Below are 11172 nucleotides of genomic sequence, written 5' to 3'. Positions count from 1 at the left end.
AGATTACACAGACCGTACTGACACAGATTACACAGACCGTACTGACACAGATTACACAGACCGTACTGGCACAGATTACACAGACCGTACTGGCACAGATTACACAGACCGTACTGGCACAGATTACACAGACCGTACTGGCACAGATTACACAGACCGTACTGGCACAGATTACACAGACCGTACTGGTACAGATTACACAGTACTGACACAGATTACACAGACCGTACTGACACAGATTACACAGACCGTACTGGCACAGATTACACAGACCGTACTGGCACAGATTACACAGACCGTACTGGCACAGATTACACAGACCGTACTGGTACAGATTACACAGTACTGACACAGATTACACAGACCGTACTGACACAGATTACACAGACCGTACTGGCACAGATTACACAGACCATACTGGCACAGATTACAGACAGTACTGGCACAGATTACAGACAGTACTGGCACAGATTACAGACAGTACTGGCACAGATTACAGACAGTACTGGCACAGATTACACAGAACGTACTGACACAGATTACACAGAACGTACTGACACAGATTACACAGAACGTACTGACACAGATTACACAGAACGTACTGACACAGATTACACAGAACGTACTGACACAGATTACACAGAACGTACTGACACAGATTACACAGAACGTACTGACACAGATTACACAGAACGTACTGACACAGATTACACAGAACGTACTGACACAGATTACACAGAACGTACTGACACAGATTACACAGAACGTACTGGCACAGATTACACAGACAGTACTGGCACAGATTACACAGACAGTACGGGCACAGATTACACAGACAGTACTGGCACAGATTACACAGACAGTACTGGCACAGATTACACAGACAGTACTGGCACAGATTACACAGACAGTACTGACACAGATTACACAGACAGTACTGACACAGATTACAGACAGTACTGACACAGATTACAGACAGTACTGACACAGATTACAGACAGTACTGACACAGATTACAGACAGTACTGACACAGATTACAGACAGTACTGACACAGATTACAGACAGTACTGGCACAGATTACAGACAGTACTGACACAGATTACAGACAGTACTGGCACAGATTACAGACAGTACCGACACAGATTACAGACAGTACCGACACAGATTACAGACAGTACTGACACAGATTACAGACAGTACTGACACAGATTACAGACAGTACCGACACAGATTACAGACAGTACTGACACAGATTACAGACAGTACTGACACAGATTACAGACAGTACTGACACAGATTACAGACAGTACTGACACAGATTACAGACAGTACCGACACAGATTACAGACAGTACTGACACGGAGAAAACAAACTGTTTGCAGCACTATCATTTAGACTTGGAGTCAATTCCATTTCAAATCCCAGTCAATTCATGAAGTACATTTCAATTCTAAATCCAATTCTCTTCAATGAGGAAAATGAGGAATTTTGTTTACTTTCTGAATTGACCTCAACAGTGCTTCTATTCCTCTTCTGCATGACCTGTTGTATGACAGCAGAGTGGATGGACCAAACGCCTTGGATAGATACAATTGAATCAGAACACTGTGTTGACAAGAGTTGAGTGGTACTTAATACTATTACATAGAGAACCTGAACGATCTGTGAACATGGACATCATATATCACACTTTACCATCAGCTGGTGGTTTCATTTATTTTATTTAACCTTTAACTAGTCAAGACAGTTAAGAACACATTCTTAATTACAATGACGGCCAAACCCTTTCTTAACCCGGACGACGCTGGGCCAATTGTTCGCCGCCCTATGGGATTCCCAGTCACGGCAATGTTGTGATACAGCCTGGAATAGAACCAGGGTCTGTAGTGACGCCTCTAGCACTGCAGTGCCTTAGACCGCTGCGCCACTCGGGGGCCCTTGTGTTGTTTATGAAGACAAGGGATGTGTCCCAAAAGGGCATCATATAACCTTTGGGCCCTGGTCAAAAAGCATCATATTCCCTATGGGCCCTGTTCAAAAGGGCATCATATTCCCTTTGGGCCATGGTCAAAAATGGCATCATATTCCCTATGGGCCCTGGTCAAAAGGGCATCATATTCCCTATGGGCCCTGGTCAAAAGGGCATCATATTCACTATGGGCCCTGGTCAAAAGGGCATCATATTCCCTATGGGCCCTGGTCAAAAGGGCGTCATATTTCCTATGGGCCCTGGTCAAAATGGCATCATATTCCCTATGGGCCCTGGTCAAAAGGGCATCATATTCACTATGGGCCCTGGTCAAAAGGGCATCATATTCCCTATGGGCCCTGGTCAAAAGGGCATCATATTCCCTAGGGGCCCTGGTCAAAAGGGCATCATATTCCCTATGGGCCCTGGTCAAAAAGGGCATCATATTCCCTATGGGCCCTGGTCAAAAGGGCATCATATTCCCTATGGGCCCTGGTCAAAAAGCATCATATTCCCTATGGGCCCTGGTCAAAAGGGCATCATATTCCCTATGGGCCCTGGTCAAAAAGGGCATCATATTCCCTATGGGCCCTGGTCAAAAGGGCATCATATTCCCTATGGGCCCTGGTCAAAAGGGCATCATATTCACTATGGGCCCTGGTCAAAAGGGCATCATATTCCCTATGGGCCCTGGTCAAAAGGGCATCATATTCCCTAGGGGCCCTGGTCAAAAGGGCATAATATTCCCTATGGGCCCTGGTCAAAAGGGCATCATATTCCCTAGGGGCCCTGGTCAAAAGGGCATAATATTCCCTATGGGCCCTGGTCAAAAGGGCATCATATTCACTATGGGCCCTGGTCAAAAGGGCGTCATATTTCCTATGGGCCCTGGTCAAAATGGCATCATATTCCCTATGGGCCCTGGTCAAAAGGGCATCATATTCACTATGGGCCCTGGTCAAAAGGGCATCATATTCCCTATGGGCCCTGGTCAAAAGGGCATCATATTCCCTAGGGGCCCTGGTCAAAAGGGCATCATATTCCCTATGGGCCCTGGTCAAAAAGGGCATCATATTCCCTATGGGCCCTGGTCAAAAGGGCATAATATTCCCTATGGGCCCTGGTCAAAAGTAATACAAGGGAATAGGGTGCCATCTAGGATGCAACCAAGGATAGAAAAATAGAGCAGAGAGTTGAAGTGCCATCATTTAATATAGTTAATAGTAACACATTTGAACAAAGTCAACCTGAAACAGAAGTATAAATGTAACCACCTCATCTGATCCATCTACAGGGTCGCATTCATTAGTGCACACCGTTTCAAAACGTAGCAAAAAAAACATTTGGCAACAGGAAACAAAAACAACAGAAAAAAGAGCATTTGTCATTGGACAATTTCGGGTAGTCCCTTCCTGTTTCAGTGTATTTTATTCCGTTTTGTACCTGATGAATATGACCGTGGAATGTAAGGTATAGTTCTGACCGAGGCGGAAGTCATGACAGTCTCTAACCCAGATAGTTAGTGGCTATTTGACAAAAACTGTTTTCTGGACATAATAAATGCTCAGTGAAGTTCTCCTTGGTTCCGAACCAATCGTGTTTCTTATGTAAACGTAACCCAACCCATAAGCTTTCGTGGAATGACTTGCTTAGTATCACATTTCTCGCCTAAACTGAACTAATCACATTTGTTTCTGCCTCCCCGTAGAACAAGACGGAATAAGAAAAACTAAATTTCTGCAAGTGAAGGCATGTAAGTGGGGTTCTGAGCACAGCTTCCCCTCTGTAAAAATACATGTTGTTACATACTCGATCTAGTTCATTGGTCAGTTCATTCTTAACAATACACTTTGGATAAAATACATCTCTTAATTAATTATAAAGGCTATAAAATATCAAGATGTGAATTCCAAAATGGTCTTTCATTCAAATAATCAATAAGTATTGTATTATAAAGTGGTGTGATAAAAGTATTAATCTCACTTGACAATAATCAATATTCAATGATCAATATTATACAATAATGTGCCGTAGGGAACAAGAGTCCTAACATATAAAAAATACTGTTCAATACAAAGTGGTCCATTTGTAATTTAAGTTTTGAAAAGGAATGAACAAATAAAGGACGTAGCCTGGGTAACACCTCTCAATAAGGACGTAGCCTGGGTAAAACCTCTCAATAAGGACGTAGCCTGGGTAACACCTCTCAATAAGGACGTAGCCTGGGTAACACCTCTCAATAAGGACGTAGCCTGGGTAACACCTCTCAATAAGGACGTAGCCTGGGTAACACCTCTCAATAAGGACGTAGCCTGGGTAACACCTCTCAATAAGGACGTAGCCTGGGTAACACCTCTCAATAAGGACGTAGCCTGGGTAACACCTCTCAATAAGGACGTAGCCTGGGTAACACCTCTCAATAAGGACGTAGCCTGGGTAACACCTCTCAATAAGGACGTAGCCTGGGTAACACCTCTCAACAAGGACGTAGCCTGGGTAACACCTCTCAATAAGGACGTAGCCTGGGTAACACCTCTCAATAAGGACGTAGCCTGGGTAACACCTCTCAATAAGGACGTAGCCTGGGTAACACCTCTCAATAAGGACGTAGCCTGGGTAACACCTCTCAATAAGGACGTAGCCTGGGTAACACCTCTCAATAAGGACGTAGCCTGGGTAACACCTCTCAATAAGGACGTAGCCTGGCTAACACCTCTCAATAAGGACGCGTAGCCTGGGTAACACCTCTCAATAAGGACGCGTAGCCTGGGTAACACCTCTCAATAAGGACGTAGCCTGGGTAACACCTCTCAATAAGGACGTAGCCTGGGTAACACCTCTCAATAAGGACGTAGCCTGGGTAACACCTCTCAATAAGGACGTAGCCTGGGTAACACCTCTCAATAAGGACGTAGCCTGGGTAACACCTCTCAATAAGGACGTAGCCTGGGTAACACCTCTCAATAAGGACGTAGCCTGGGTAACACCTCTCAATAAGGACGTAGCCTGGTTAACACCTCTCAATAAGGACGTAGCCTGGGTAACACCTCTCAATAAGGACGTAGCCTGGGTAACACCTCTCAATAAGGACGTAGCCTGGGTAACACCTCTCAATAAGGACGTAGCCTGGGTAACACCTCTCAATAAGGACGTAGCCTAGGTAACACCTCTCAATAAGGACGTAGCCTAGGTAACCTCTCAATAAGGACGTAGCCTGGGTAACACCTCTCAATAAGGACGTAGCCTAGGTAACACCTCTCAGTAAGGACGTAGCCTAGGTAACACCTCTCAATAAGGACGTAGCCTAGGTAACACCTCTCAATAAGGACGTAGCCTAGGTAACACCTCTCAATAAGGACATAGCCTAGGTAACACCTCTCAATAAGGACGTAGCCTAGGTAACACCTCTCAATAAGGACGTATCCTAGGTAACAGGTGATGAAAGATGGCCGATTTAAAAACATCTCAAAACGTAAAGAGATAGGTGCACGTCAAATCTATCACATTGATTCCGGATCCATCTTTAGAGCATTGACACGACTTATAGATGGAATCTGATTTTGTAAAGAAATCCCAAATGAAAAAGACAGTTTGAACTACAAACAACACGTCATAAAGACATGGTTTTACAGGAAATTAAATGAGATAATTAACTCAGTGAACGAATGCAACAAAGTGTAGATAACATACATATATATACATATTATTATTATTTTTTTTAAAGTGAAATATTGACATGAGATGTCCAGCTTGGTGGTTTGGTCCATTGTGCATACCGAGTAGACAAAACATTATGAACACCTGCACTTTCCACCAGACTGACCAGGTGAAAGTTATCATTGTAGATGAAGGGGAGGATGTCTATGCCTTGATATAATTGAGACATGGATTGTGTACGTGTACCATTCAGAGGGTGAATGGGCAAGACAAAAGATTTAACCACCTAAGGGTCGATGTCCACACCCCAGTGGGAAAATGAATAAGCATAATAAAATACAAATATAATACGAAAACCTGTCAGTTTAAGCTAGAGATACATTTTTTTGTTGCATCTCAATCCACCGCCATTGTAACACTTCCTCATCTGTGGTGAAAAGGTGACGAAGCTAGAGAGGTGTGTGTGTCAGACCATTAACATTGTAGAATAATAGTGAAGAACATCAAAACTATGAAATAACACATATGGAATCATGTCCTGTTCTGAGGGCAAAAGGGGGTTTGCAAACTCAATAGTAGGAAGGTGTTCTTAATGTTTTGTACACTCAGTGTCTACCAGTATTGTGTCAATGTATAGATGGGAGCACTGGAATGGAGAGAAGGGATATGTTCCAAAGACATCCTATTCCCCTATATAGTGCACTACTACTCTGCACTACTACTCTGCACTACTACTCTGCACTACTACTCTGCACTACTACTCTGCACTACTACTCTGGTCGAAGGTAGTGCACTACTACTTTGCACTACTACTCTGGTTGAAGGTAGTGCACTACTACTCTGCACTACTACTCTGGTCGAAGGTAGTGCACTACTACTCTGCACTACTACTCTGGTCGAAGGTAGTGCACTACTACTCTGCACTACTACTCTGGTCGAAGGTAGTGCACTACTACTCTGCACTACTACTCTGGTCGAAGGTAGTGCACTACTACTCTGCACTGTTACTCTGGTCGAAGGTAGTGCACTACTACTCTGCACTGTTACTCTGGTCGAAGGTAGTGCACTACTACTCTGCACTACTACTCTGGTCGAAGGTAGTGCACTACTACTCTGCACTGTTACTCTGGTCGAAGGTAGTGCACTACTACTCTGCACTACTACTCTGGTCGAAGGTAGTGCACTACTACTCTGCACTGTTACTCTGGTCGAAGGTAGTGCACTACTACTCTGCACTGTTACTCTGGTCGAAGGTAGTGCACTACTACTCTGCACTACTACTCTGGTCGAAGGTAGTGCACTACTACTCTGCACTACTACTCTGGTTGAAGGTAGTACACTACTACTCTGCACTGTTACTCTGGTCGAAGGTAGTGCACTACTACTCTGCACTACTACTCTGGTCGAAGGTAGTGCACTACTACTCTGCACTACTACTCTGGTCGAAGGTAGTGCACTACTACTCTGCACTACTACTCTGGTCGAAGGTAGTGCACTACTACTCTGCACTACTACTCTGGTCGAAGGTAGTGCACTACTACTCTGCACTACCACTCTGGTCGAAGGTAGTGCACTACTACTCTGCACTACTACTCTGGTCGAAGGTAGTGCACTACTACTCTGCACTACCACTCTGGTCGAAGGTAGTGCACTACTACTCTGCACTACTACTCTGGTTGAAGGTAGTGCACTACTACTCTGCACTACTACTCTGGTCGAAGGTAGTGCACTACTACTCTGGTCGAAGGTAGTGCACTACTACTTTGCACTACTACTCTGGTCGAAGGTAGTGCACTACTACTCTGCACTACTACTCTGGTCGAAGGTAGTGCACTACTACTCTGCACTACTACTCTGGTCGAAGGTAGTGCACTACTACTCTGCACTACTACTCTGGTCGAAGGTAGTGCACTACTACTCTGCACTACTACTCTGGTCGAAGGTAGTGCACTACTACTCTGCACTACTACTCTGGTCGAAGGTAGTGCACTACTACTCTGCACTACTACTCTGGTCGAAGGTAGTGCACTACTACTCTGCACTACTACTCTGGTCGAAGGTAGTGCACTACTACTCTGGTCGAAGGTAGTGCACTACTACTCTGCACTACTACTCTGGTCGAAGGTAGTGCACTACTACTCTGCACTACTACTCTAGTCGAAGGTAGTGCACTAGATAGGGGATTAGGTGCCATTTGGGACACAGCCAGTGATAATTTCTTCTATCTGTGTGATGTGTTGGTTAAATCAACCAAGTGCCATAAAAACATCACTCTACTCCGCCCACACTGAACAAAAATATAAAACGCAACGTGCAACAATTTCAAAGATTTTTACTGAGTTACAGTTCATATAAGGAAATCCGGCCATTTAAATAAATGAATTAGGTCCTAATCTATGGATTTCACATGACTGGGAACACAGATATGCATCTGTTGGTCAGATACCTTAAAACAAAAGGTAGGGGAGTGGATCAGAAAATCAGTCAGTATCTGGTGTGACCACCATTTGCCTTATGCAGCGCGACACATCTCCTTCACAAAGAGTTGATCAGGCTGTTGATTGTGGCCTGTGGAATGTTGTCCCACTCCTCTTCAATAGCTGTGTGAAGTTGCTGGATATTGGCAGGAACTGGAACACGCTGTTGTACACATCAATCCAGAGCATCCCAAACATGCTCAATGGGTGACAGCATGCAGGCCATAGAATAACTGGGAAATGTTCAGCTTCCAGGAATTGTGTACAGATCCTTGCGACATGGGGCCGTGCATCATCATGCTGAAACATGAGGTGATGGCGGTGGATGAATGGCACGACAATGGGCCTCAGGATCTCGTCACGGTGTCTCTGTGCATTCAAATTGCCATCGATAAAATGCAATTGTGTTCGTTGTCCGTGGCTTATGCCTGCCCCATACCATAACCCCACCACCACCATGGGGCACTCTGTTCACAACGTTAAAAGCAGCAAACCGCTCGCCCACAAGACGCCATACACGCTGTCTGCCATCTGCACGGTACAGTTGAAACCAGGATTCATCTGTGAACAGCACACTTCTTCAGCGTGCCAGTGGTCATCGAAGGTAAGCATTTGCCCACTGAAGTCGGTTACGACGCCGAAACTGCAGTTAGGTCAAGACTAAGTAGATGAGCTTCCCTGAGAAGATTGCACAGACCCACAGTTTGCATCAGCTGTCCGGCTGGCTCGTCTCAGACAATCCTGATGGGGCAGAAGCCAGATGTGGAGGTCCTGGGCTGACGTGGTTACACGTGGTCTGCGGTTGTGAGGCCGGTTGGACGTATTGGCAAATTCTCTAAAACGACGTTGGAGATGAGAAATTAACATTAAATTCTCTGGCAATAGCTTTGGTGGACATTCCTGCAGTCAGCATGCCAATTGCACGGTCGCCTAAAAGTTGGGTCATCTGTGGCGTTGTGTTGTGTGACTAAAGGGCACATTTTACACTTATCTTTTATTGCCCCAGCACAAGGTGCACCTGTGTAATGATCATGCTGTTTAATCAGTATCTTGATATGCCCACACCTGTCAGGTGGATGGATTATCTTGGCAAAGGAGATATGCTCACTAACAGGGATGTAAACAAAATTCTGCAAAAAATTTGAGAGAAATAAGCTTTTTGTGCGTATGGAAAATGTCTGGGATCTTTAATTTCAGCTCATGAAACATGGGACCAGCACTTTACATGTTGCGTTTATATATTTTTGTTCAGTGTAAATTATCTGGAACTAAAAACAGAAGTATTCTGTAGTCTGACTTGGCAGTTCCCATAGAAGTCACAGTGACTATATACTATATCACTGCTTAAGGTTTTTCCCCACAGTTCAGTTCTGTCCTGAGCTCAGTGTATCAGAGGGTTGAACATGGAGAAAAATAAAAGTGGTAAAAACAGAAACAATCCCAAAATGCACTATTCATCATCCTCTGTATTCAGCATGGCAACCAAGTCTCAATCGCTGGTTCCACTTTCCATTATCTTCCTCTATTTCCACGATCATCTAATGCAAATGTCCCAAGTCATCTCATATCATCACCCCCCCTTCCACGAGGCTCACGGTCCACCAGACACCTACAGAAGAGGAAGAGAGAGGATAAAAGTGAACCATTATAAAAAAACATATCTATGACTGCATCCAAACTGTGCTGACATCACAATGAAGCACGCCCCCCTCATGAATCCAAGCTATCATGACATCACAATGAAGCACGCCCCTCTCATGAATCAAAGCTATCATGACATCACAATGAAGCACGCCCCCCTCATGAATCCAAGCTATCATGACATCACAATGAAGCACGCCCCCCTCATGAATCCAAGCTATCATGACATCACAATGAAGCACGCCCCCCTCATGAATCCAAGCTATCATGACATCACAATGAAGCACGCCCCCCTCATGAATCCAAGCTATCATGACATCACAATGAAGCACGCCCCCCTCATGAATCCAAGCTATCATGACATCACATTGAAGCACGCCCCCCTCATGAATCCAAGCTATCATAACATCACAATGAAGCACGCCCCCCTCATGAATCCAAGCTATCATGACATCACAATGAAGCACGCCCCCCTCATGAATCCAAGCTATCATGACATCACAATGAAGCACGCCTCCCTCAGGAATCCAAGCTATCATGACATCACAATGAAGCACGCCCCCCTCATGAATCCAAGCTATCATGACATCACAATGAAGCACGCCCCCCTCATGAATCCAAGCTATCATGACATCACAATGAAGCACACCCTCTCATGAATTGCTTCATTACAACACCTACACATGCTGCCACTGAATCAAACAATCAAGAGGACAAAGAATCTGTAACATACAGTCATCTTGGCATTCTGCGGACTATCCAGTCCTTTCAGATATTACCCAAATGCCCCAAAAAGAAAAATAAAGCTTCTGCAGCTTTAACAAATAGCAGGTGTATATCTACAGTGATGCAGTATGTACAAAGTTCAAAAGGTCACTAACCTGAAGCTCCCTGTCACCTCCTTAGAGGCCAAACCCTAACAGTTCTCACAGCAAGGACATGTTCGAGCCCTCATGGTTGTGGGTTCAATCCGCCCACTAGCCTTTCTGTGGGTTCAATCACCCCGCTAGCCTTTCTAAAGGGTTCAATCACCCCGCTAGCCTTTCTGTGGGTTCAATCACCCCCGCTAGCCTTTCTGTGGGTTCAATCACCCCGCTAGCCTTTCTGTGGGTTCAATCCCCCCGCTAGCCTTTCTGTGGGTTCAATCACCCCGCTAGCCTTTCTGTGGGTTCAATCACCCCGCTAGCCTTTCTGTGGGTTCAATCACCCCGCTAGCCTTTCTATGGGTTCAATCCCCCCGCTAGCCTTTCTATGGGTTCAATCACCCCGCTAGCCTTTCTGTGGGTTCAATTCCCAAGCTAGCCTTTCTGTGGGTTCAATTCCCAAGCTAGCCTTTCTGTGGGTTCAATTCCCAAGCTAGCCTTTCTGTGGGTTCAATACCCCCGCTAGCCTTTCTAAAGGGTTCAATCCCCCCCGCTAGCCTTTC

General features: G+C 45.1%; 1 protein-coding gene across 1 annotated transcript in view; it reads right to left on the bottom strand.

The window, feature by feature from the left end:
- Nucleotides 1–4980: 4980 nt before the first annotated feature.
- LOC129861323 (guanine nucleotide-binding protein G(i) subunit alpha-3-like) overlaps nucleotides 4981–11172 on the bottom strand; it is a 129264-nt gene continuing 123072 nt past the window's right edge. Inside the window, exon 9 of the mRNA XM_055932653.1 lies at nucleotides 4981–9714. The gene's annotated coding sequence lies outside the window, so the exon portion shown is untranslated. The remainder of the gene's footprint in view (nucleotides 9715–11172) is intronic.

This window comes from Salvelinus fontinalis, chromosome 8, assembly GCF_029448725.1.
Source record: "Salvelinus fontinalis isolate EN_2023a chromosome 8, ASM2944872v1, whole genome shotgun sequence".
Taxonomy (NCBI): domain Eukaryota; kingdom Metazoa; phylum Chordata; class Actinopteri; order Salmoniformes; family Salmonidae; genus Salvelinus; species Salvelinus fontinalis.
The sequence above is the reverse complement of the archived record's forward strand: the minus strand, read 5'-3'. Positions and strand labels throughout refer to the sequence as shown.